This window comes from Cupressus sempervirens, chromosome 2 (genome assembly GCF_028749045.1).
Source record: "Cupressus sempervirens isolate cs-2001-9-10 chromosome 2, ASM2874904v1, whole genome shotgun sequence".
Taxonomy (NCBI): Eukaryota; Viridiplantae; Streptophyta; class Pinopsida; order Cupressales; family Cupressaceae; genus Cupressus; species Cupressus sempervirens.
In genome coordinates this window covers 545,819,486-545,832,965 of record NC_143119.1, presented here as the reverse complement: position 1 = coordinate 545,832,965, position 13,480 = coordinate 545,819,486, and positions in this window count along the sequence as shown.

Genomic DNA, 13,480 nt, shown 5'->3' with positions numbered 1-13,480 from the left:
AAATGGTGGGGAGCTAATTAAAGAGCTAAATGGTATACTTGAAAGGTACATAATCTCAAGAGTGGACCTAAATGATGCATTCATTTGGAAGGCTACATCGATGGGGGAGTTTTGTGTTAGATCTCCTTACAAATTAATATTTGATAAAGCCTTAGAGTCTAATCACAGGGAAATAAATGGTGTAATCATTTAATCCCAAAGATTGATGTTTTCTAGTGGAAAACCATTCATGGGAAATACTCACTACTGATAACCTTATGAAAGGTGGTTTTCAATTATCCAATAGATGCAATTTGTGTAAGTAAGTAGAGGAGAATACTACCCATTGTTTCTTCATTGTAATTATGCTTCTAATGTTTGGGGGAGGCTATTACAGAAGGTAGAGGTGACTTGGGTGTTTAATAAGGGATTCAAGCAATTTGTTGAGAGTCAGAATGGTCCTTTTTCCCACCCCCACCTTGTGAATATGTGGAAGCTAATCCCCCCCAATGTGTTTCGGGGTACTTGGAAGGAGAGAAATAATAGGGTGTTCAAGAATGAAGACAAAAGTGCTGAGGTGGTTGTGGACAAGATTTGCAAACTTTTGGTTGAGAACATGAACTGTAGTAGGTGGAGAAAGTTGACGTTTCCCTTGATCAGTTGGATATCATAATTGCCAAGTGTTGGAGTTTGGAGTAAGGGATAATGGAAATTGATAATTCCAATTTGTTGGCAAGGAGAAGGACACGATGGAAACCCTTGATAAAGAGCTGGGTTAAGCTCAATTTTGATGGTGCTGCTAGAAAGGAGGGATCAACAGGAGGAGGTATAGTTAGAGATAGTGAGGGGAGGATGTTATTATCTTATACTAGACAACTATGGAAAGTGTCCAACAATATTGTGGAAGCAATGGCTCTTTATTGGGGTCTAAAATTGGTGATCGGTGTGGGTTGGGAAAATGTGGTGATTGAAGGTGACTCAAAAATCATTATAGAGACTATTAAAGGTATCATGAAGGAAGGGTGGGCTATTAAATGTTTTTTATAAGACATCAAACACTTACTAGTTATATTAAAAAGATTTGAATTGAATCATAGTTTTTGGGAGGAAAATGGGGTGGCAAATGGAATGGTGGCTTTAGTCCTAAATGTGAAAGGACTAAGATGTTGGAGGGAATTTAATGCCTTACCAAATTTTGCAAGAGATTTAGTGAAAAAATAAATCAAGCATGATGAAATCTAGTTGGAGGATCACTTTAAATTTTTGTGACTTGTTGCTGAGTAAGAAAGTAGGATAGAGTCATTATGGACAGATGGCAAAGAGTGACATAAATGGTACTCATGGTAAAAAAATTGCATGGCCTAAAAAAGAAAGAATTTTAAAGTTTGAGATGAAAGGATTATTAATGATTTTTCTGTGTGTGTCCTCATACACTGGGATGAGTAAAAGTTCAAATCTTAAATGGTTTGAGGGTATTGGGAATGATCACTAGTACATTTGAGCCAAATTTTTGACCAAAACTTTCGACCATATGATAAATTAGAGTCAATTTGGTTGAATTGTGATGACTTTTGTTAAATCATGATCTCGTGTTGGTCAAAATTTTGACCAACACAGGATCATGCACTATGTAAAAATTGAAAAAAGTGTTGTTTTCCACCCTAATTTTATTGTTACATGACCCAAAAGATAGTTCGTGCACTGAAGCATTTTCTATCACTGCATTTTGTGGCCAAGAGTATGTGCGAAAAGGGTTTTATAGCATCAACACTAGTAGGGTTTGACATCTTGGGTTCTTTGGTGGTTGATTGTAGCAGAGGAGAGCTCGTGAATTCTTCAAAGTTGATCCATTGAAAGAGATTTTAGAAAGAAGGTGGCGTGAGAGGATTAAATAACAACTAGAAATGTTGAAGAGTCTCCTTCCCAACATTATAAAGGCGAGTTGAAGTTTTGTTTTATAGATTGACATTTGATCTCATCGTACTCTTAATAATCCACCCCATTTCTACAAAATCACTAGTCATTGTAATTTGCACTTTGATTGCTTGCTTTCTTGCCTTGTTTTGAATATATTTATATGCCCTATACAATGTTTGCCTTTTTTGGACTAGACATTTCTCATTTGCTTTGTTCCCTAACTTGAGTTTTCAAACTAGTGCTTATAACAACTTCCTAAGATATTCATAAATAACAGTAATCCAAAAGCAAGGCAAACAAATTTGATGAGTCAAAAAATAGAACACAAAACTATCAAGATCTAATCAATGAACACAAAAAGGCCCTCCAATAATAACCCTTAGATGAAATCCAAGGTATTACCCCTATCATTTCTAAACTCTAGACAATTCAAATTCCAAAATTGTCAAAAAGAATATCTATTATAACAAAGTTGAGTATCCCTATCTAATTTGCATCTACTATCCCCATGTATAATTACAAACTTATCCATACTTACAACATTCATTCTATACACATGTATGCATCTTACTAGATCAATCTAGATGAAGCTTAGAAAAAGTTTGCTTCAAAATAATAAAATCAACTACTAGAATAACCTACAAATCTATTACTATGCAATCGAGCCAACTATGCTAGATAGTTTGAGGGTATCATGCCAACATTAGGGTTCTTAGAGATGAGCAAAGGTGAACAAGTGATTAGAATATTAAACTTCATCAATAATAGAGTCTTCAGCCCTCTAAATGCTCAAAGGGCCAATTGAAAAAAAAAGTTTAATGGTTTCTATTATTGGTAGCCTTTTGAAGACATTACAAGAAAGAAAAATCAAATTCATGATGTTATGCAGATGTTTCACAAGATAAAATCTATACTGATGAACAATACACTAATTGTCTTGGCTTTATTTACATGAAGAAAAAAATAGAGAAGTTTTCATTCTACCAGGTATAATGTACAACATTATAGCATGCCGAAAAATAACGTGAAATGTCAATTTAATTAAAATCCTAAAAATCTCACAATAGAAAGCAATTATGTTGAATAGGCTCATTAGAAGACCTTTCTATCCTAAAAAGGTAGGAAACATATATATCAAACCCAAAGGTGATGGTTTCCATGGGTTTGTAGGTCTACACAAACCAGTCTTGAATTAGGCTTTTAATACCCCTTCAAATGGTTTGATCGATTCCTACCAAGGATATTGCATACTCCTTATGCATTCCCCTAACACAATCCAAATTAATTTCTTGAAGTTCAATCAACTCTTTCAATGTCCAAGCACATTTCTTTGTCAACCACCTAGCCAGGTTGCTGTAGGGCACGCCTAAGGATGGCTGGTAAGAATAGAAAACTACAACTCCTCCATTCCAATGAAAAAAGACATAATTTATATAGATTTTTCTTTCATTTCCCATAATTCCATGCATTTTTAACCACAATAAATGAATCTAGACTCCATTCTTTTGAAACTACTTGGGTTTGTCTAGTGACTAGCATAGTACAAAATAATAAGTATTAACCCAACAAAACTAATCAAGAATACACACAATTATGTATAGAATATCAAGGCCACATACTCTAACTAATAAATGTAAAATAACTCAAATTTTAGTCAATATGATCGTGGATGTTCACCATTGCATAGCTGTACAGTCAAAATTGCTCAGCATTCAATTGCTTCTAGTTGAAAAACACAATATCCAACCATACAAACTAGTTTGGATGGGCTTAAATAGCCTTCCTAAACCTTCCCCAAACTGAATTTTTGGAGTGGGTGACTAATTGGTAAAATATTGAACCAAGTTACAAAAGTTTCACATAAAGTTGTCAAACTTGCAACTTGACAACTTTTCAATTTCTTGACAAATTTTGGAAATGTTTGGTTCCTTTTAGCCTAGGTGTGTAGAACCTTACCAAATGGTTCCCCAATCTCACACAATTCTAGACTCTATTCCAAGCTATTCTAGGCCTTGGATCATATACTATACTCCTAGAGACAACTGGACCCATTGACAACTTTTTACCTAGGGAATGCAACTTTACATCTTTTTCCACAACTTTTGAATTTTGACTTAGAAAACATGCCAAGATGCACTTGGATATCACTTTGAGATTTCATTTATCTATTATTAGATACCATGGCCCATCAAAGAGCCAAACACAAAAAATTTTCAATAGGACCTTGACATGTCCTAGAGTGCTAGTACACCATTCTCTCCAACAAAAGAAGTCCTCATGGGACTATGGGAGAAATCAAGTTGAGATCTATTCCCTTCTTCTTGAAATCAGTCACTAGTATCCATATAGCTTCAATATCTAGATTTCCCTTCCATTTTATCAGGTATTCCATGTAGACCTTGTGCCTAGTCTTCTTTCCCAATCTAGAACTCAACACCTTCTTAGTCCATGGAATTGAATTAGTAATTTTTGACAATTTCTTAGCTACCACTTAAAGCTCCAAAGTTCGAAGAGAACACATTATCTTTTAAGAATAATTCTCATATTCAATTGGACTTTAGAGAACCCTCTAGCTCATGGAAATTATGTGGAATGAGCTTCCAAGAAGCATGAAGAGGTATCTAAAAATACATGACTCATGTTTCTCATATGATTAGAGGATGAGTATCTCACACTTCCTGAATTTTAGAAGTTATATCCTCTATCTACCATTTTAAGGGAAAAAGTAGCTTTTCCTCATACTTTGAGAATGAATGCCAATTTCTGGAATAGAAGAGGTCATATATTATAGAAAATAAGGCCTAACACAAGGAACAACTCTTTTTGTTTCAACCAAAGACTTGCTGAGCTGTACTCTTGAACATGTTTTGTATCTGCAGATCACGGAGCTGCAAAACAAAATTAGTGTATTACTTAGCAAAGATCTTCCCACAAAAATTCATTTGTCAAAAAATACTTTTAAATAAATTCAAAGATATGACTACCTCCTTCAAGCCCTCCGAGGAAGTTTCTCACAGTTCTAAAATTTGATCAGCTCTTCTTTCTCCAATACCCTAGTTAAAATTTTATCAACAAAATCAGGCCAAGAATAGGCATAAACATAGCACTAGTTAAGATTTCAACAAAACATGAGTTTATAGCTAAAGACCAAATAATAATACCCAATAATATAAATCATATGGTCTTCTTGTCTTTTATATTTCTTTATTCACTCAGGACGATTGAATGATTAATATAGATTGATTGAATTAATTGAAGAATTGATTGCAAGTCTGTTTGATTCTTAACTGATGTTTGATGAATGATAGAATGATTTCCTTTGATTTGAAAATTTGATAGTTAGTGAATGATGACTAAATGAATGTTGTAATTCATAAATTGAGGAGTGATGATTGTGTGTTGATTTAATGCATTTGGAAGTGATGAATGGTAAATGATCATAAAAAAATTTCTTCTTTTATATATTATTCGTGGAAGGTTCAACACCTCTCATAAAAATTGAATCACCACTTTAGATTAATATGTTATTCCCAAACTTTATCTCCCTTGGATGCCCTCCTCAAACAAAACCTCTTCTTTATATCTTACAATGTAAGAGTCAATTCTCTTCACCACATGTGCCCCTTGCATTGGTCACAACTTTTCACAATTACCACCCTTCAAATAAGGTCAAACTCTTCATCATTGTTGACCAAATGAAGGTACTTCCTTACTATCTTCCCCTTCCCTTCTTCCACCAATCCTTCCTTAATTCCTATGCTCCCTTTATGTATATGAAAATTTTCTTATATCTTACACCATAATTTTCTATGGTTATCTTATGATTATCGAGTCTTCCATGCCTTAAAAAAAAGTCTTTCCCCCCTATTTAGCTGAGCCAACGAGGTGCAATTTGACAAAGAACAATCCAACAATTCCTCAAAAAATCTAAACTGACATTCTTTTTTCCTTTCAATCTTAGAATGCTATCAGAAAAGCTATTCAATGTTTGACTCGAATAGAATGACCACTACTTAGCATTGACATTAACTAATCTTGTGAAGAGTGAGTGTATTGTGTGATTCATTCATCAGTGTAACTTCAGTTCAAAGGAACTTACACTAGGTAGAGATGCAAGGGAAATGAAAAATATTATTAACCTAGGGATGCTTTAGGCTCACAATGCAATTCTAGAAGTCTAGAGTAACTTTGAAGCAAGCCATCTTTGTGGGGAGCAAGGTAATGCACTTTTGTTTCTAGTATCTAGATAATAGATAAGTACAGGGTTCCCATTCATTGGAAAGATCATATGTTGACCAGTAACCCTTATAATACACTTCCATTTAAAGATAGAATTTTTTTCGAGGTTGATTTCAAGGAACATGGTATACATGTATGTTCATCTTGAGGAGTGGATATGGGCTCTATAGGGATGCAAGATCCAAATTGGGTATAGAGATGTGCATTGGGTTTCTGAGACTTGTTGAATACTTGTGAAAAATTCTTTTATTGAAACATAATGTTCCATTTAGTCCATTAAATGCACTTCTAATAGTTGATCTAAGAAACCATATTTTTTAGCAAGACAAAGCATTTATGAACTTATTTCTTATCCAATTTTTGCCATTATTTCTGTATGAAAAGTGTATAGATGTTTTTTTGAAATAGAATCATATTAAAATGTTTTGACATGCTTTTTAATGTCTTTGGTTTATCGATATTTCCTATTACAGGTGTATGAAAAATGTGTGGCTACAGTTAAGCTTCCTAAATCAATAATTAAAGGCTCAAACTTACTGCTCATGGGTTTTCTAAACTATGGAAATTCTTATTACCTCTTAATACAATTGGATATAGATTTCAAGCCTCTTTTTACCCTTTTGGAGTCCAAGAAAGACTCAATAAGTAGATCTGGTCTTCTTTCTAGTTCCATCCACATGTTTCATTTCAACAAGATTGATATTAGAAGAATGCAAATGGTGGATCATGAGGTGAACTTGAGCCTTTTAGACAATGGGCAATCATCTCTAGAGAAAGAGATTAAAAAAATTTCAAATTTAATGTCAGAATTTGTGTCTAATCTTGATGCATTTACAGATTCTGATCTTGAGGGCCAAGGGTGCTTGCAATCAAGATTTTCATCTCTAGTAGATGATGTATTTGAGTTTGACAAGGGAATGCCATTATCTTGATATTTTCCAAAACATAATTTTCTTGTTGAATCTTCACCATCAAATCATCTAAGTGTTGTGTAAGGTATTCAGCAAGGAGGAAAGTATGGTCCATCAACTACATGGGATAGGAACTCTCAGTTGTCCTTAATTAATAATATTGGAAAAACTTCTATTGGAAGCTCACCTTTTAACACTAGGTTGATGTCTAAACCAAATTATAAGAATGTATGGCAGACAAGCTCAAGCCCCCCAACTGGTGGACACAATTATGGAGTCAATACATCCACACTTAACCCTACAAGGATCCAATCTTTTAATAAACTATCATCAGCTACAAAGTATTATTTTAACCATGATCTCACTTCTTCAAAGTCTCCATTGCATTTGGGAGAAACTTTAGGTTATCCATCAAAGGAGGATAATCATCTAAGAAAAGTAATGGATTCTCCAAAGGAGGGGCTCCCATCACATTCTACTCATTGGAAAACTAGTTCGTCATATACAACAAGAATATCATTACTGCATAGAATTCCATTCAATAGTTAAGGTCTTCTCTTGTTAAGAATTCAACTGGTGGTCAAACATCAACTATATTCAAAATATTTACAACTAGCTTTCACATGATCCCCCCAGCATGCAAGTTTCTATTTCTAATTCACTATACTTTTGAGATGGAAAATGGTAGCATGTTGGGTTGGGCATGTCAATTGTGTCTGTTGTATGCCTTCTATTTTTAACTAAATATCATCTAGCTAATGCATGAGGTATACATCTTATAGGTCAAACATTAGATTCTTTAACTTGTCATGGTAACACATCTGACATAACTCCAAAAATAAGTAGTCAAAAGCATTGCCTTTCAGATATTGTGCAGTCAATTCCATCCTTGCAAGGAATATCAACCTATGGAGAAAATTAGAAGAAAAAAAGACCTTTGAATCAGTTAATACACAACATGCTTCTGTTGAACTAAATGCTTCCAACACTTTGGGGAGATTTGCTAGCCATGCATGTGGGAACATTCTCAGAGAAGCTAATCATGGGAAAGCACCTTCAAGTATATATGTATCTATTCTTCTTCAAGTGATTAGCCATTCTTCTTTATGTATTAAGCATGCTCGAATTACAGGCCAAATGGAAGTCCTAAATATCCCATACATCAAAGATGTAGGCTTGTGAAAGCCCTTTATAGACATATGGTTTTGGCTGCCCTATTCAAAAGAAGATGCATGGCAACATATTTTTTTGTGTCTTGGTAGACCTGGAAGCACCTACTAGGATGTCAAGCTAAATGATAACACTAGAGGCCTACTCTAGAAGTGGATCTCTCCTCTTTAAGAGTGGTCTTACTCAATAATTCCATATGAATATGTTTTATTTGATTAAATTCATTTATCATTAGTATCGACATGATACCTTCATATCATTTGACTTCTTAATATGATTCCTTATCTTCTAATTCCTCATATTGGTGCACATCAAACTACAATATTTGCCAATATCTTTCTTAAAATAGTAATGGATGACTAAGATCCCAGATAGCAATGGATGACCAAGTTGTTATAGTGAGTATCCACCAATTAGTGCCAAGACTTTTGAGTGCTCTTAAAGGATTTTGATGTGCCTTGTTCTTGCTGACTTGTAATGCCCAATTCAGGCAATATGATTGACATAAGAAAGTAATGCCTAGCTTAAGATGTCTAGAAGTATGAACTACATAGCTATTTATACCATCAACTGAACATGTGGACTATGAAGTTATTAGTAGCCCAACTCATCATGGAAAATATTCTCGCATGAAGATTTATTGCAAACTTTACTAATATATTTCCAGTTACTCTAATAAGGTTTTGATGAGCATACCTTCTTCCTTCACAAAAATATACTTTAATTCACCATAGCCTCTCCAACCAATAGAAATGGTTAAGTTTATCATAGTGCCTATGTGGAAATATTGTGGTGCCTAAGTGGCATAGTAATTGTAATGTGCGCCAGTCACTTCTAGGAAACTTTACAATGCACATCTTTACTAACATTTAAGTATACTATAAGTTGATCTCTTGTGATTGTAAAGGCTTTTGGTCTTTTTCAAAAGTTCCCCGAAGGATACAAAAATTGTTTTGTAATTGGAATCTTTAAACTTCTAAATCAAGTAACAAAAAAATGAGATTGACTATTTTTGTGTGTTTATCCATTGTGTAATTTTATATGGAGTATTTGGTTTTCTTTATTATCTAGCAAGCACCACAAATTTTTTTAATGAATTAATGTCTTTGAATTAATAAATTAATGATGGTACTTCTAATTCTCTAGCTCTAGCTAAATCAAGTTCTAAAAACTCAAAAAAGGCAAATGGTCCTAATGCTGTAGCTATAAGTCTTACATTCAAAATCAACAACAAGGTTTCATACAAAATAGTACTAAAAGGTGTGTGTTTTTTTGGGGTTCATGTTTCAAAATGCAAGTGCACATATTTGTATATTATATTGACACCTTCTATGCTCAAATGGTTGCTGATCTTTGTTTCATGGCTTTCTATTCCAGCACATAGTGCAATTGTGTTGAAAGCAGAAAGTATAGCAGATAAAATAGAGTGGGTTAGCAAAATCAGGACCTTATTCAACCTTCAAAAGGCATATCAACAAAAGGACCAGTATTATTGTTGTCTTGATCTTATTCATTATTGTATACTAGGTGTTTTTTTTTGGTAGAAGGGTGGTACTACACATTTTGCAAACGTCTACGCCTTCTAGAAATTATAGGATCATTTTAGTTACATTTGAAAAAATTAATCAAGAAAAATCATATGTGTAGATATAAACATTAATCACAACATGTCCAATTTATTTGCAGATATATTTTCCTGTGAAGAAAGACCATGCCTGACAATATGAACGCTGAACAAAATGAGACAATGGCTGCATTGTGGGCTCAGTTTTGAAGAAAACCTAATAAATGTTATTGTCCTTGCAAGAAGTGTAAAGGCTTAAAGACTTGAAGAATTCTAATCACAATAGCCTAGAGTATTGTAGGAAACATGGTCATGTTGAAGGGGGCCACAATTTTCATCCATTGCTAAATGTGGATTTCCTACTAGAGGAACATGGAGGTGTGAATATCCAAGCTAAGGATAACACTCTCATGGAAGAAGATGATAATGTGCCAAAGGACATGAATGAAGAAGATGGTATTGGGGCAGGCGATGAAGAGGCTCACAATGATGGTACTAGCAAATTTGATAATGATGATGAAGATGGTCTTGATATACCTTTACTTGAGAAGGCACATGAGCCCTTATACGAAGGCTCCCAAACAAATCTACTCTCGGCTATAGTGTTGTTGGTGAACTTAAAGGTTATGAATGGTATATCCAATGTAGCAATGTCACATATGCTAAGGTATGTCATTTTTGTCATCTTCAATGTTAGCATACAAGTACTATTCATTATATTAACAATGAATATTTGTTGTTGTAGGTTGATTAGTGAGTTTTTGTTACCACCATCAAACATTTTTCCTCGTTCATACCGAGAATTATCTAACATTATGGATTAGATTGGAATGAATTATCAAACAATACATGCATGTCCCAATGATCATATTCTATATCATAAATAATATGAATTTTCAACAAAATGCCCTGATTGTCATAGTAGTAGATATCAGTCAAATCAAATAACAAAAAAAGTGCCTCGCAAGGTTCTTCGGGACATTCCCATTATTTCACGTCTTCAACGATTATTCAAGTGCACTACCTTGGCACAATTTATGGATTACCATGCATGCAATAGAAGTCAAAAGGATGTTATGCGATGCCTGCCGATGGTTTTGAATTTAAAGAGATAGAAGAAACATGGTCACACTTTAAAGAAGAACCTCTTAATCTGAAGCTTTCATTGGTAGCGGACGGTGTCAATCTATATAGAGATATGAGATCTGTTTACTCAGTGTGGCCTATTTTTGTTATTAACAATAACATTCCTCCTTGGATGTCCATAAAGAGGGAGCACATAATGTTGTCAATGATTGTGCCAGGAATTTTTTTCATTTTATAGTTATCTAAATTAATTTATAAATAGTGCATGAAAATGGTCATAATAATAATGTAATGTTTATGTTCATTCAATTGCTAGGTAAATACCAAGTTAATGATATGAACGTGTATATTGAGCCCCTAATTGATGAGTTGTTGAAGTTATGGAATGGCATCACTATGTATGACATCTCTTGACTGATAGGACATCGACAATTTCAATTCCATGCAATTCTTGTATGGACAATACTTGATGCCCCTGGGCTAACTCATTTTTGCGATATGTTATATTGTTAATATCAAATATTTTTGGTCTATTATAGTGCTTACACATTACTATCAAATGTTTAAGTTGCACATGATAATTGTACATGATCCACTTCTACATGATCTTGTAGTTCTTCAGACAAATGAGAAAATTTTCATGTCCAGTTTGTGGTCTGAAGATGAAATCTCGTCATTTGAGAACTTTAAGAAAGTAGGTGTTTGATGAGTTTAGACACTTTCTCCACTATAATAATAGGTATCGAATTGCTGAAAAACATCTTTTCAATGGGAAAGAAAATAAATCATCAAGGCCACGAAGAATGACACCTCATTTATGGAAGTTGGAATATGATCGACTAAATTGTCGAGGTAATATCCAATGTGTTGTTCGAAGTTTAAAATTTGTATTTTGATATTGTCTTATATTTACTAGCATTGTAATTGATGCTTGTGAAGGTCGTCAAGGCATCAAATACCAACTTCCTAGAGGAATGAAAAGTTATCCTACTCAATTTAGTAGGTTACCATACTACAAGGATCTCCCAATTGTGCATTTGTTTGATGTTATGCATATTGGAAAGAATGTAACAGAGACACTATGGAAAATGTTGGATGGATGGTGTGATAGAGAAAAAATTGCCAAAATTTGTACCAACATTCATGAATCCAATCATGCACTAAAAGCTTCCAGTGAATCAAATAGCAATGGAGACTGCATAAATACAAGTGCCCTTCTTTGGTTATTAACGGAGCAACAGAGTGATGCATTAAAAGAAGTCATAAAAAAAAAAATTCCAATAGGATTTGTTGCAAATATAAGCACTCTTCTATCAAAGAAAGGTGATTTTGGGCCTGGGTTGAAAACACATGATTGGCATACCTTCATCAAGGTAAGTCATGTTCTCTATTTACAGTATATTTGTAAGATTGAATGTACTACCTATTGCATTATTTAATAATATATTGAAATGATCATTTTTAATGATTGCAGTTTGTCCTACCTCTATCCCTTCCACAATAGTTTGACAATAGTATTAAACAAGTTATATATGATCTTGGAAAATATACAAGGTTAGAAGTGTTTTTTCTTAGATTTGTAGCTTTTTCTCTTAAATCTATTGTATAATTTTACTTGAAATCTCATTTATGTGGTTTTGTGTGTTGAATCTCTTTTAGGTAGTTATCATCTAAAGAAATTGACAAAACAGATATAAAATATTGGAAGAGAAAAATTCCGCAGCTTATTTGTGAAATGAAAAAGTGTTTACCTCGAACCTTTTTCAATGCTCAAGAACACTACCTCATACATAAAGTTGAGGAGATTGAATTGTGTGGACCTATACAAGCTAGATCAATGTGGATGGTTGAGAGGCACTTGAAATTTATGGAGGGCTTGGTTTGAAAAAGAGCACATCCTGAGGGTTCTATGATAGAGGGATATATGATATACCAGACCGTAGTGTACATTACTGAATATCTTCCAAAGTTTGTAGTAGATATCCATGTAGATCGCATTTGGGATCCCAACTCTAATGACAAATTTAAAGGGGAGTACCTGACGGGGAAAGGTAGATTGAGGAGGGTGAGAGGTAATTATAAGTTCTTTTTTTTTTTTTTTTTTGTAGTTTAATAATTATTATTCATCATCAATATACATAAGTTGTTTCTAACTAGTTTAATTGTCTTCTTTATAGTTGGTTGTGAGTGGGATGCACTACACTTGTATATTGCAAACAATCTTGATTGGATGACTGTATGGATTGAACAGTCTCAAGAAAATGGTCGCTCATTAACATGGGATGGTGTTGTATCGTTGGTTAAAGAAGCTCATCATAATGGAGATCTCAATGTTACACAAATGGTACTTGATCTAATATATGGCTTGAGATATACAAAGGTATGCATAAGATTACTAATCATCACACATAAGTTTAATATCAACTCATAGATTGATGCAAATAATCTTGACATGTTTGAATAATTGTAGGTCAAACACCAAAAAGCTATGTACTACCATGGCTATAAATTATCCACAAAAAATTTAGATGAAACAGAGAAAATGTGTGATTCCAGGATAAGTACTATCTTTGCGGTCACCAATATTTCATCTAGAACTAACATACATCCTCAA